The following is a 14621-nucleotide window of genomic DNA, read 5'->3' on the forward strand; positions in this document are numbered from 1 at the left end:
CGGTCAAACCCACAGTAGAACACGTTTCAAGCAGTGCAGAGAGCAAACCGGATCAAGATGTAGAAGCCAAAACGACCCCTTCAGTTGAGGATATGTCTGCTGTTACCACCAGTGCCTTGTTGGCAGGCGGTGAGCCAGATCAGTCCTCAGAGTCAACCACTTTACCAACGGCTTCTTCTGGGCACGAAGCAGGGTCCACCTCAGAGGAAGATGAAACGGTCGAACCCACGGTAGGACACGTTTCAAGCAGTGCAGAGAGCAAACCGCATGAAGATGTAGAAGCCAAATCGACCCCTTCAGTCCCAGCGCACACCCAGACAGCGAACCCCGGCGAAGCAACAGTTTCCCTCACCACCACACCCTCCGCTGTTTACCAAACCGCCGGCAGTCAGTCGTCTACTAGCTCAGAGAGCAGTTCTGAGGGTACGGAGTTGCCTGCAGCCGCCGTCGTTGTAGCGCCTTCTGTCTCCGCTCCGTCCGCCAGCTCTGAGACCACCTCGCAGAGCAGCAGCAGCAGCAGTAGCAGCAGCAGCAGCAGCAGCTCAGAGGAGAAGACGGCCGCAGACACCACCTCGAAGCCAGAGAGCGACACGGTTGAGGACGGCGCCTCCGAGCCGCCAGAGGGCACCGCTAGCTCAGCCACCGAGACGGCGGGATCGTCCAGTTCCGAGAGCAGCTCTCGAGAGGCGACCACTACCGAGAAGACGATGGCCGACAGTATGGAGGGACCCCTCCTGCCCCCAGACGTCATCCAGACTGTGTACAAGCCGGACGCCACCACTAGTCCGCCACCGGCCCAGTCCCCAGACACCAGGGTGGACGCAGGCGTCGCCGGTGGCTCCTCTGAGAAGGAGGGAGCGGCGGGAGAGACCCAGGAAGTGGCCGAGTCGACGACGCCGTTTCCACATAGCCAATCGGGGGCGGTCACCTCTACCACGGCCGCGCCTTCGTCCGTCACTGACGAGGATGATGAGGTAGACTACGAAGGATCTTTGCTCCCCGAAGGAAAACCACCAATCAGAGAGGAGGAATCGACCATGTCCTCTGACGAGGAGCAAGATCTGCATCCGCATCCCATGGATGGTGGGGCGGTGGAAATTCTAGGTATGTGTGTGTGTGTGTGTGTGTGTATATCTAAAGTTATAAGATAGATTGTATGTTACTTATAGCAGTGTTTCCAAACCTGGGGTCCAGGCCCCCCTTGGGGGGTGCGGCAAAGATTACAGGGGGTGGGGCATGAGGTCTGTTTGGAGGTAGTCCAACGTTTTAAACATGTTGCACAAAATCATAACTTGCTTTCATCCACTCAAAGTGACATCGGTGCAACTTGTCAAATAATCAAACAATTTGAAAATGTCATAAGAAGCAGATCTGCAAGCTCACAAACGTGCCACATTGCAACACGCAAGCTTGTGGATCGGCAAAAACACAAGTGTGTGTATGCGCGCACGTGTAAGGGGCTCTCAGCTTTTGTCAGATGTAAGCTGGGGCGGGGGGCTCAAGCTAGTAAAAAATGGCGATCTACAATCTATAAGCTCACAACACGTCGCATCGCGACGTGTTGTGAGCTTATAGATCTGCTATTTTCAATACTTCTTAAAATTTGCCCCTAATTAATGGATTTTTGGAGATTTGTTTTTTTATTAGATTTTAACTTACGAAAAATTTAGGATTTTTTGATGTTTTTTTTGGGAAATCTTTTAAAATAATAATAATTAAAACTAAAATATAGGAAACCAAAAAAATTTTTATTTACTCGCGACCCATACAAATCAGTCCGCGACCCGCACATGGGTCCCGACCCACTGTTTGGGAAACTTTAAAGGAATAGGGTTGGGAACCACTGACTTAAAGGAAATTTCTCCAAATCCCCCACCCCCCAAAGAAAACCCCCCACCTATTTGATTTCTCAATTTCTTTTCTTCTTGTCACCACGTCAGGTGTTCACTCGTGCTCGGAGAACGTCTGTTTGAACGGAGGCTCCTGTTTCAAGGCGGGCAGCATCCAGTCGTGCGGCTGCGCTCCCGGCTACAGTGGAGATCGCTGTGAAATAGGTACAGTAACAGGGAGAGAGTCTCTCTCTGAAGAGCAACGCTTTTTCCATGATTCACACAAACTCATTCCAGCTCTGATTACATCATGTCTTGACTATTGTAAAATGCCTCGTTCAACTGCAATGCCTCAGCTAGTCTGCTCTGGCCTGGAATGCTGTATGTGAGGTTTTTTAACCACTCATACCCTATATGGTTGACTGGGGTCCTCCAGGGCTCTATGCTAGTGACTAATCTGTTTTTGTTGCTGTACATTAAAAACAAATATTCACTGAAAATAGTTGCGACGCATTGTGAGCTTGTAGATCTGCTATTTTCTGCTAAAATAACACGTATGCTGGGGTTTAAGTGCTTAGCCTCACATACAGCAGATACCTTGTATGTCCATTTTTCATGTTTTTTCATGAATGAATGCCCTATTTTATACTTCATCGCAAGACAGTATCATGCAAGAGTAGCAAAAATTGCCGAACTTTAAGCTCAGACGCACCCGACACGGTGTGAGCTTGTACGTCTGTTCATTTTGCTACAGTGTATTTGAACATCTTTGAAATGTTTTACCTTCGCCCCAACACAGGGACGTCGGGTTGAAAGTGTGTAAGTCTTTACAATTAACAGTATTAACATGAGCTTGTGACTAAAGGAAAAAGAACCCTGATTATGTTTTTCCCCATTTCCTGAAAAGTAATAGTTTTGTCCCGCGATATATCGCAATACGTTTTCGTGACGATATGTATCGTTTTGGGGAAAGAAAATATCGTTATAAATATCGTTAAAAAAAGTGACATATATCGTATCGATATCGTATCGATGTCGTGAGCCCAATATCGTATCGTTTCGTGAAATTAGTGTAGTAATAGTTTTGGACATACGTACAAGCTTTTCCCCCGACGGCAACAATTTTGTTGTATATACCAGTGGTTCTCATACTTTATCATGTCAAGGACCCCCAAAATGAAGTTTTGTTTTGGCTGTGGACCCCCTGTCTCAAAACAAAATGTTGTGCCAGGATTTTTCAAAAATAGCAGATCTACAAGCTCATAGAGTCGGCACTCGGTGCCGGCTATAAATGGACTGTGTATATTTACTGTATAATTAAAGCTGTATTATGTCACATTTTAGAGTATGTTAATACAATATAACTTATACAATTGGTGTTTGGTCTCCCGGCTCCGCCATTGAGACATTTAGATGCTGTGTCTGGTTTGACACGACCCTGTTTCTGGTTTTACACACATTTGACACAAAATTCAAGTTCTCCCCTGAGCAAGCAGGCAGGCTGGCTCTATTAGCTCAGTGGTAAACATGTCAGCACTTATGCGCAGGAGACCCTGGTTCAAATCCTGGTTGAACGGGAAAGTTACATAGTGCAGCTTTAATTGACACACTAACCATTCAAATACAATTATGTAAGCTATATTACTCAATCAAGTGAAGTCTATGTGAGTTTTCTGCCCCACCCCGTGTCTTACGAATTATATTCTATATATTTGATACAGACACTGATGAGTGCCAGTCGAACCCGTGCCGCAATGGAGGCACGTGTGTGGACGGACTGGCGTCCTTCTCGTGCGTGTGTCTTCCCAGCTACTCCGGACTGTTTTGTGAAGAGGGTAAGTTTGTTTTTTGGCATGTCTCTCTCTCTCTCTCTCTCTCTCTCTCTCTCTCTCTCTCTCTCTCTCTCTCTCTCTCTCTCTCTCTCTCTCTCTCTCTCTCTCTCTCTCTCTCTCTCTCTATTTCACCCATCATCTGCTTTGAATATTCACTGACAGATGAATATTTTTTTTGTTTTGTTTCTCTTGTGGTTTAATCTGCTCGAACATGTCTCAACTTCCCCACAAGTATTTTTTTTTTCTCTTCTCGAAATGCTAAAGTAAACAATGTGTGCGCTGTGGGCATGTCTTGTTTAGAGCGATGACGCGGCGATTGCGTGGCGTTGCGCAACGCCGTCCATAAATCTCGCCCGTTATTTGATTCGTATTTTAAATGCTTGTCTTATCTCGGCCCCTTCGAAGAAATACTCAGACAATGGGACCATGAATCACTCTTAATTCCAAGACTCACTATAGGGTTGGAGTTTAGTCTGGGTTCGTGGAACTACTCACTCGACAGTTACACAGTCGAGAGTATTGTCTATTATGCACTGTTTCCCAATGAATGTCTGGGCAGTGGATTAATATCTCTCTCTGCGGGCGGTAGCTCTGAGTAATAGATGTAATCTTTGCCTCGTCAAAATCGGCCGCATGTTACAGTCGCATCTTAATCCATTCAATCCGGGAACGCATCTGTGTCATTTTTTGATTTGAACTATAGCCATTATTTTATACTTTGGCTATTCAAAAATAGCAGATCTACAAGCTCATAGCGTGCCGCGCTATGAGCTTGTAGATCTGTTATTTTTGAAAAAATCATGAAAATGTGTCCAAATCTTTGAGTAAATATCTTTTAAAGCGAACATTTGTAACTCAAATCTTAGCTTCTGGGGGGTTCTTGTTAGGGGTGTGCCGATATATTGTCCCACGATATATCGCGATACGTTTTCGTGACGATATGTATCGTTTTGGAGAAAGAAAATATCGTTTTGAAAAAAAAAAAAATGAAAAAAAGTGACATATCGTATCGTATCGTATCAATATCGGATCGATGTCTTGAGCCCAATATCATATAGTTTCGTGAAATTAGTGTATCGGCACACCCCCAGTTCCTGGAACTAAATATTTTGAGATGGGGGTCCGCGACCAAATACATTTAATTTGTGGGGTTCCTTGCCGTGAAAAAAGTTTGAGAACCACTGATATTAACAGCAACATGAGGTTTTCAGAAAACTGTTAGGATTTAGAAGACATTTGTAGACGCGTTCCCGGGATTGAATGTGTTAATGCCTGCAGGAGGCAGAGGCCTCTCTTAAACACTTAGGTGCTTAGAAACAGGTAGCCTGGGGCCATGCTTATCGACAGACGGTTCAGACAGACGGTTGACACATGCCCATGACTCTGATGTCACGCTGTGTGAGCAACAGGTGTGTTGTGGGTTTCATTTGACAAGGTATGCAGGACCTCAGCTTATCCGTTAGGTGAGGTCATTTATGCCGTAAGACGAAGATGAATCAGAGTCGACGACGTGCCACATCGCAGGTTTCCAGGTTTAACCCTTTAAGACCGGGGGTGTCATTTTTAGATTTATTTGGCTATTCAAAAATAGCAGATATATACAGTCAAGCTCGTAGCTATTTTAGAAAAATCGTGAACATTTTTGCAAATCTTTTTTTTAGAGCAAACATTTGTAACTGAAATCTTTGCTTCTGGGGGGTCCCTGGAACAACATATTTTGAGATGGGGGGGTCCTTGACATGAAAAAGTTTGAGCACCACTGATTATAGCAACATACGTTTTTTTTGAAAAAACTGTTAGGATTTAGAAGACATTTGTAGATTCCCCCAGAAGCAAAGAAAATTTGTTACACATGTTCGCTTTAAAAATGCAGATCTACAAGCTCTATGAGCTTGTAGATCTGCTATTTTTGAATAGCCAAAGAAATCAAAAATTGACACACAGATGCGTTCCCGGTCTTAATGGGTTAAAGAAGTGGGTTTTAGTTTTCATGCACGTTCCATCATATATATATATATATATATTATTATTTTTTGTGTGAGAAGGGAGAAGATAGAGATAGAGGAAGAGCAGGTGAGCAAAGAAAACCACAGCATAGAAACAGGTCAAATAATCCAAAACATATACATGTAGCAGTGGTGGAAAAAGTACTCAAATGTTTTACTTAAGTAAAAGTATCAATACTGCAATGTAGAAGTACTCTGTTACAAGTAAAAGTCCAGAATTCAAAATGTACTAAAGTACAAAAGTATTGGTATCAAAATGTACTAACAAATGTAAAAGTGCTAAAATGTTTGGAAATAGCAGATCTACAAGCTCACAACGCGTCGCATCGCGGCGCGTTGTGAGCTTGTAGATCAGCTATTTTCAAATAGCCTATAGGTATAAAATAGGGCTAAAGTGGTTAATGTATGTTTTATAATGTAATAATTGATATCTGCAAAGTAACTAGTAACTAAAGTTTTCAAATAATTGTAGTGGAATAAAAGTACAAATACGTATCCAAATAATATAAAAGTATAGAAATATTCCAGTAAAGTAAAAGTACCTCCAAATTGTACTTAAGTACATTACTTGAGTAGTACCTTAGTTATTTTACACCACTGATATGTAGTACGTATGTAGCCCATGTAATTGAAGTTTAGAGAGCGTTATAGTATTTGACTGCCTGCCCTCATTTCCCTTCGTCCACTCTACTGTATGCGGCGGTCCGGTCCGCTGTGCGTTGAACCCGGGGCATGGCCGTCCCAGTCCAGTGTGTGTCCACACCCCGGGAACGCCCCAGACTGTGTGCTAACGCAACAGCTGCTCTCGCTCAACGTCTGGCCAGGAAAAGCAGGGAGAGAGCAGCTTAACTACTTAAAACCCAGTGGTGTGAACAAAGTATAGGCTCACCATCAGTACTTGATACTCCTGGTTACTCAAGTACAAGTGAAAGTTGCACTGTCAAAGTTTTACTTGAGTTAAAGTCAGTGGTGTAAAGTAACTAAGTACATTTACTCAAGTACTGCACTTAAGTACAATTTTGAGGTACTTTTACTTTACTGGAGTATTTCCAATTGTCTATGCTTTTACTTCTACTCCACTACATCTCAGAGGCAAATATTGTACTTTTACTCCACTACAATTATTTAAAAACTTTAGTTACTAGTTACTTTGCAGATATAAATTATTACGTTATAAAACATACATTAACCACTTTAGCCCTATTTTATACCTAGGCTATACCTATAACGCGACACGTTGTGAGCTTGTAGATCTGCTATTTTCAAACATTTTAGTACTTTTACTTTTGGTACTTTAAGTACATTTTGATACGAATACTTTTGTACTTTTACTCAAGTAAATTTTGAATTCCGGACTTTTACTTGTACTTCTACATTGCAGTATTGATACTTTTACTTAAGTAAAACATTTGAGTACATTTTCCACCACTGGTTAAAGTACTGGTGTACAAAGTATTTTTTTTTTTTTTTTGCTGTATCGAAAAAGTGCCCTCACAATGTATTTTTCCGAAATTCTATTTAGTATAGTAATACATGCACGCACGCACGGTTAAAATGCACACACCTTATTGAATTGCGTGCGGTGCATTCGTTTTTAGACCCTTGTGTTTTGGAAAGGCCCTGTTCAGCTCCAATCATTCTAAAGTCTTTGACCTACAAAGCTTCAGGGCTTGACGGCCATTAGCCTCAAGCCTGTTTTCACTTTACTCCTATTTGTGCAATTAGTGTAGTGTAAGTGATATTCTTTTGGCTGAAACAAAAAGCATTTTGTTAAAAATGTTAAAGCTCTATATTGTGATAGTAATCATTGCTAAAGAGTGTTTCGTTCAGTAACAGGGGTTTCCCCATCTCTCCAGCTCTTTTATAAGCAGAAAATACATTTTCATGTGGGTTGTCAATTTCAGCCAATCAGGAGAGAGAACCCGTTAGGAGGTCCCCAGTTCAAATATGATTATTTTGGGGGGTCCCCAGTTCAAATGTGATTATTTTGGGGGGTCCCCAATTCAAATATGATTATTTTGGTGGGTCATAGGCTGAAAAGGTTGAGAACCACTGCTCTATAGCAATGATTACTATCACAATAGAGCTATTTAACACTTATTTCAAGAAAAAAAACTCACTGCACCTTTTTATGGTACAGCCAATGGTACAGCAATGCAGTCACATTTTGGTTCCCATAGCCGTCCAGGTGCTTCTCGTCTTGATAAATAGACTCTTGAGTGCCCCCACCCCCTTCCCCCTCCTTCTTCTGTGATGTTGATAATGACTTGTAGTGTTTCCGTGAGGACATCTTGTCCTGTCATCTGTTGAGGACATCTTGTCCTTTCCCTCTAGATTAGAGACAATAGCTGGAGATAGTAGCAGAAGCCTGCAGGATACTCAGGTGTTAGATTAGATTAGCCCATTAAGACCGGGGAACGCAGCACACGTGTCATTTTTAGATTCTGTTCATTTAACTCTTAAGAGTGTACAGATGGAACCAAATGGACCCGTAAAGGTCCATGTGTACACTGTCAGAGTTACAAACCCGTGAGGGTCCATTTGGTTCTATCACTCTTTTAACTGGGGGGACTCCTTGGAACCCCCTCAAGGACCCTTGGGGGTCTTCGGACCCCACTTTGCCAACCGATCTGACAGTAAAAGTTATCTGCTCTCTTTCTCTCCTTTTTAATGTTTTTTTAATGCCTTTGCCACTTTTTAATGTGTCTATCCATAGAGTTGCGTAGAACGGCATTTTGCTCCCTTGTATGCCTATATAGTGTGTATTATGGTAACTGTCAAACTGACTGTGCTTCTTCTCTCTCCCTCCACCAGACACAGAGACGTGTGACTACGGCTGGCATAAGTTCCAGGGTCACTGCTACAGGTACTTCCCCACCAGGAAGAGCTGGGACGCGGCGGAGAGGGAGTGTCGCGTCCACGGAGCCCACCTGACCAGCCTGCTGTCCCACGAGGAGCAGCACTACGTCAACCGTACGTCCCTATTAACAGTAGCTCTTATAACCATTCAATCCGGGTGTCATTTTAGATTTTAGCTATAACCATTATTTTATACTTTTGGCTATAAAAAATTAGCAGATATACAAGCTATCTGAAAAATTGGGAAAATTTGAATATATATGTTTTTTAAAGTGAACATTTTAAACTCATCTTTGCTTCTGGAGATTCTACAAAATGTCTTTTAAATCCTTTTTTTTTGGTTAAATGTTGCTGTAATATCAATGGTTCTCAAACTTTCTTCATGTCAAGGACCCCCAAAATGATATGTATTTGTCAGCGGACCCCCTTTCTCGAAATGTTTTGTTCCAGGGACCCCCAGAAGCAAAGATTTGAGTTAAAATTGTATACATAATATTTGCGCAAACTTTTCACGATTTTTCAAAAAGATATAGCTAGGATTAGTTAGGATTTAGAAGGCATTTGCATACTCGGCCTCAGGTCTTAATGGGTCAACAAAGGTCTCGAGGTACACGGCCACATCAGTATAATGAGAACAAGGAAACAGCCAGTGCTCAATAAATGTCCTTTCATTTATTGACTTGCCTCACCTTTAAAAGCAACAGACGTTTCGACCCAATAGGTCTTCCTCAGCGTTCAGCGGCTATAGAGTTAGACATGTAATGTAGATAATACTATAATAGTTATTGTAATAATGCTACAAATGCATGAATAGAGGGAGAGAACACAGGCATGTTATCTCAGGAGGAATGATTAATGTGTAGAAAATGCTACCTCTCTCTCTCTCTCTCTCTCTCTCTCTCTCTCTCTCTCTCTCTCTCTCTCTCTTTTCTCTCTTCTCTCTTATTTGTGAGAGTGAAAAAGTCCTAAAAAGGACACGTTAATGTTAGGTCATGTTAACGTGTTGTGTTTGGCTGGCAGGTCTGGGGCAGGACTACCAGTGGATCGGCCTCAACGATAAGATGTTTGACAACGACTTCCGCTGGACCGACGGCAGCCCCATGGTGAGAGAGAGACACACACACACACACACACACACACACACACACACACACACACACACACACACACACACAGCCCCATGGTGTGACCGAATGAAGTCTCAACAAGCATGGCACGGAGTTACTGAAAATATTTTGTGAGTAACGCCGATGACAAGTGACATGACTATGATGACGTACGAGTGCAAAAAGCCTCTCTCTCTCTCTCTCTCTCTCTCTCTCTCTCTCTCTCTCTCTCTCTCTCTCTCTCTCTCTCTCTCTCTCTCTCTCTTCAACGTGGCATTATTGGCTTGTAAAACATACGTTTACATTGCCACGCAGGGACGTTTAAAGGGATTTGGAGAGGCAGGGGATGGAATTTCAAAAGGGCACCTATTGTCGGCCGGCCCGATAACCATACTTTTAGGCCCGAAAACCCGGAAGAAACGAAAAAGGTGTCATTGCATACTTAACGTCCTTCAAAGTCACGCATCCAACAAGAACTGAATTGAGCAGATTGGACCTTCCGTTCCAGAGATAATGGCCAAAACGTCTTGAAAACGGCCACTTTTGCCGATTTTCGATTGCCGATTTCCGATTACGTTTTGGCTATTGTCGCCCGTTTTTCTTTAATAACACGGGCTACGAAGGTCGGACGGTGACGAACTAGATACCTGAGTAAAGTTCACTTTGAGCTGCATCCAACACATCACTGCCATTTCTGTCAGCCTTACCGTTAGGCCGTTAGGGGCACTGTTTTACCGACGGGTAAAAGGGCAGGTGCTCAAGCCCCCTTTCATGTCTATGTGTGCACGTGCCTGTTGCCATGCACGGCAAGAGGGGAACAAACCAATCAAAGCAAAATGATGTATGTACAATAAAACGGGAATGAAGAAAAGTATAAACAGAGCAGTGATACATTGCAACTGAGGACAAACTATAGCTTACAAAACCAAGAATTGTGAATTGTGCGTCTCTCTCTCTCTCTCTCTCTCTCTCTCTCTCTCTCCCTCCTGTATGGAGCGAGGGGAGGAAACCGGTGGCGTGTTTCTCATGACGCAGCCTCCCTGTGACATCACCATGTGATCATGTCTGGGGACCTGGCCGGCCTGTCATGACACACACACACACACACACACACACACACACACACACACACACACACACACACACACACACACACACACATGGGACATGGGAAGTAAAGACGGACACACACACATGCACACCTGTCCCACCAAGCTGCAGAATGGGAGAATCCCAAGTCACAAGGAGCAGGGTGTGTGTGCGTGTGTGTGTACGCGCGTGCGCGTGTGTGTGTGTTGAGACTGAATGCTCGTTTTCAGCAACGCCCTGCTTCCCAATCCCACACTCATCAAAACCTGCCCAGTTCAACCACAGTCTGATACTGTTGTACTGGGAGCTGACCGGTTCAACCACAGTCTGATACTGTTGTACTGGGAGCTGACCGGTTCAACCACAGTCTGATACTGTTGTACTGGGAGCTGACCGGTACAACAATTCTACTTTTCCCGTCCCGCCGGTCCAGGGAATCGAACCGGGAACCTTTCAGCCATAAGCGCGCTAGCTCCTCTAACCTCGGCTTCAGACCAGCGCCAATGTAGCGCTCATGTGCTTCCGTTACTGTGTGTGTGTTGTGTGTGTGTGTGTGTGTGTGTGTGTGTGTGTGTGTGTGTGTGTGTGTGTGTGTGTCTATCTGTCTGTCTGTATATGTGTGTGTGTGTGTGTGTGTGTGTGTGTGTGTGTGTGTGTGTGTGTGTGTGTGTGTGTGTGTGTGTGTGTGTGTGTGTGTGTGTGTGTGTGTGTGTGTGTGCATGTGCGTGTGCGTGTGTGTGTGCGTGCGTGTTGTTTTTGTTTTGTTATGTCTGTCAGCACCCAGCACACATGGCCGGACGGCTGATACAAGTGTGATTATTTTGAGTAGGATGTGTGGCTAACCGTGTGTATACGTGCGTGTGTGGGCCTGTGCGTGTGTGTGCGTTTGTGTGTGTGTGCGTGTGTGTGCGTGTGCAAACCATAATAACAGGCTAGGGTTGCCCCCAGGGGAGTATGTGGGAGGGGGGAGGGGGGGGTCACACTCACAGCTTTGAAGACAACGTTGTTTGAACCCAGAATGTGCTGAAAGACTATAGATGTGATCAGTGCAGAGGGGGAGCTGCGGCTGTGTTTGTATGTATGTATGTATGTATGTACGTATGTACGCACATGATGTGTGTATGTCTATCTATGCAGTGGTGTAAAGTAACTAAGTACATTTACTCAAGCGCTGTACTTAAGTACAATTTTGAGGTACTTTTACTTTACTGGAGTACTTCCAATTGTCTATGCTTTTACTTTTACTCCACTGCATCTCAGAGGCAAATATTGCGCTTTTACTCCACTACAATTATTTGAAAACTTTAGTTACTTTGCAGATATAAATGATTACATTATGAAGCATACATTAACCACTTCAGCCCTATTTTATACATAGGCTATTTGAATCGCGATGCGACACGTTGTGAGCTTGTAGATCGGCTATTTTCAAACATTTCAGTACTTTTACTTTTGGTACTTTAAGTACATTTTGATACCAATACTTTTGTAATTTTACTCAAGTAAATTTTGAATTCCGGACTTTTACTTGTAACAGAGTACTTCTACATTGCAGTATTGATACTTTTACTTAAGTAAAACATTTGAGTACCTTTTCCACCACTGCATGTGTGCATGTATGTGCATGTGTGCACATGCTCTATGAATGTAGATGTGTTTTCGTTCTATGAACAAAATGCTTCATGAAAACAACGTTGGTGTACAAGCACATAGTACAAGCACATAGCGTGGCACTCGGTGCCGCGCTATGAGCTTGTAGATCTGCTATTTTTGAATAGCCAAAGTAAAAAAGGTGAAAGTGGTTTGTGAAATGCTATATTAACACATTTTGCTTGGGGACCCCCTAGAATCCCTCCAAGGACCCCTCAAGGGTCCCCGGACCCCACTTTGAGAACCAATGGTGTATAGGGATGTTTATAATTAGGATTTGGATCGATTCTGATTCCAAGTCCGATTCTACTTCTACTCTTATTGATTTCCCCTATTGGTTCCATAATGGTAAAACAAAAAAAGAGTCAGGTCAAGATAACAAAAACATCTTCATTCTTTTAATCGTTAACGTTAATGAATGCTTGTTTTCAGCAACGCCCTGCTTCCCAATCCCACACTCATCAAAACCTGCCCGGTTCAACCACAGTCTGATACTGTTGTACTGGATAATCGTTAATCGTTACTAACTGTGCATATTCGTAGTTCGTAGATATAGGCAATGCTGAAACGTTTTGAAAACACTGGTGTTAAAATTAGCCAAACACATCCTTGCAAACTAATTTTACATCAATAATCATCAACTTTTGGACATGTAATGAATATCCTCATGTGTTTTTTCCATGACAACACATTGGAAAGCAGTATCAGCTAAAGCCTGTTGTATGCTTGATTTATTGGAGACCTACCTACTATTTTGATCCCTTAATTTTTCATGGCAATTTGGATTTGGTTCCTACTTCCTGGAAAAATCTTGAACATGTGTGTGTGGGGGGTCCCTGGAACAACATACTTTGAGATGGGGGTCCGCGGCCAAATACATATAATTTTGGGGGTCCTTGACATGAAAAATATTGAGAATCACTGACATAGAAACATAGGTTTTTCATAAAACTGTTTAGATTTAGTAGACATTTGTAGAATCGGCTTCAGGTCTTAATGGGTTAAAAAAAAAGAAAAAAGAAAGAAAGAAAGAAAATGGCTGGGAAAGTCGATTATCAAAATAAATGAATTGATTGATTGTCGCACCACTAAAACGAGGTGTTTCTGTGTGTTGTGTGTGTGTGTGTGTGTGTGTGTGTGTGTGTTGCAGCAATATGAGAACTGGAGGCCCAACCAGCCCGACAGCTTCTTCTCGTCAGGAGAGGACTGTGTGGTGATGATCTGGCACGAGGACGGACAGTGGAACGACGTCCCCTGCAACTACCATCTGACCTTCACCTGCAAGAAGGGCACAGGTAGGCCTGTCCCCATTATGACATTATTGTACTTGACCATTCCATTGTGATTCTGTCGTTAAAACGTCGTAACATATTATGAATAAAAATATACATTTAGTTTGGCTTTTAAGGCTTCGCAAACAAAAGGTGCTCAGGGCAGATATGGCAAATAACTTGTTACTTAATAGCCTACAAATAATGGAAATAGCTGATCTACAAGCTCAAAGCGCGTCAGATCGTGGCGCGTTTTGAGCTTGTAGATCAGCTATTTCCAATATTTTTGAAAATGTTAGAAAATATGAAAATCTTTCAACATGGTAATGATTATGACAATTATGCAAAAAAGTGAAAATGGTGCTCCTTTAAGGTCCTTTTCTACAATTGTACAATTTCACCGCTATAAGTCACTCATCATACATGAGACTCTTCACACACACACACACACACACGCGCACACGCACGCGCACGCACGCGCACGCGCACGCACACGCACACGCACGCGCACGCACACACACACACACACACACACACACACACACACACACACACACACACACACACACACACACACACACACACACACACACACACACAAAAGAGAGGAGTAAAAAAAAGTTAATTGTTTCTGACAATAACATCTTCTTCTTTTGTAATGTTTCCCCCCATGCAGTGTCGTGCAGCCAGCCCCCTCTGGTGGAGAACGCTCGCACCTTCGGCAAGATGAGGGGGAGATACGAGATCAACTCGTTGGTCAGGTACCAGTGTCGCCACGGCTACATCCAGAGACACCTGCCCACCATCCGCTGTCGTGGAGACGGACGATGGGACGTCCCGAAAATCACCTGCCTAAGCCGTGAGTTCAAATCCCTCCCTGTGTGCAAACATACCTGACAATATTAGTCTAGTGAGGTTGGACACTCGGGTGGCGCGTGTATTTTGTTTCTTTCCCCCCCCCCCCCCACAATTTTGACAT

Source organism: Gymnoscopelus braueri (genome assembly GCF_963280865.1).
Source record: "Gymnoscopelus braueri genome assembly, chromosome: 7".
NCBI classification, from domain to species: domain Eukaryota; kingdom Metazoa; phylum Chordata; class Actinopteri; order Myctophiformes; family Myctophidae; genus Gymnoscopelus; species Gymnoscopelus braueri.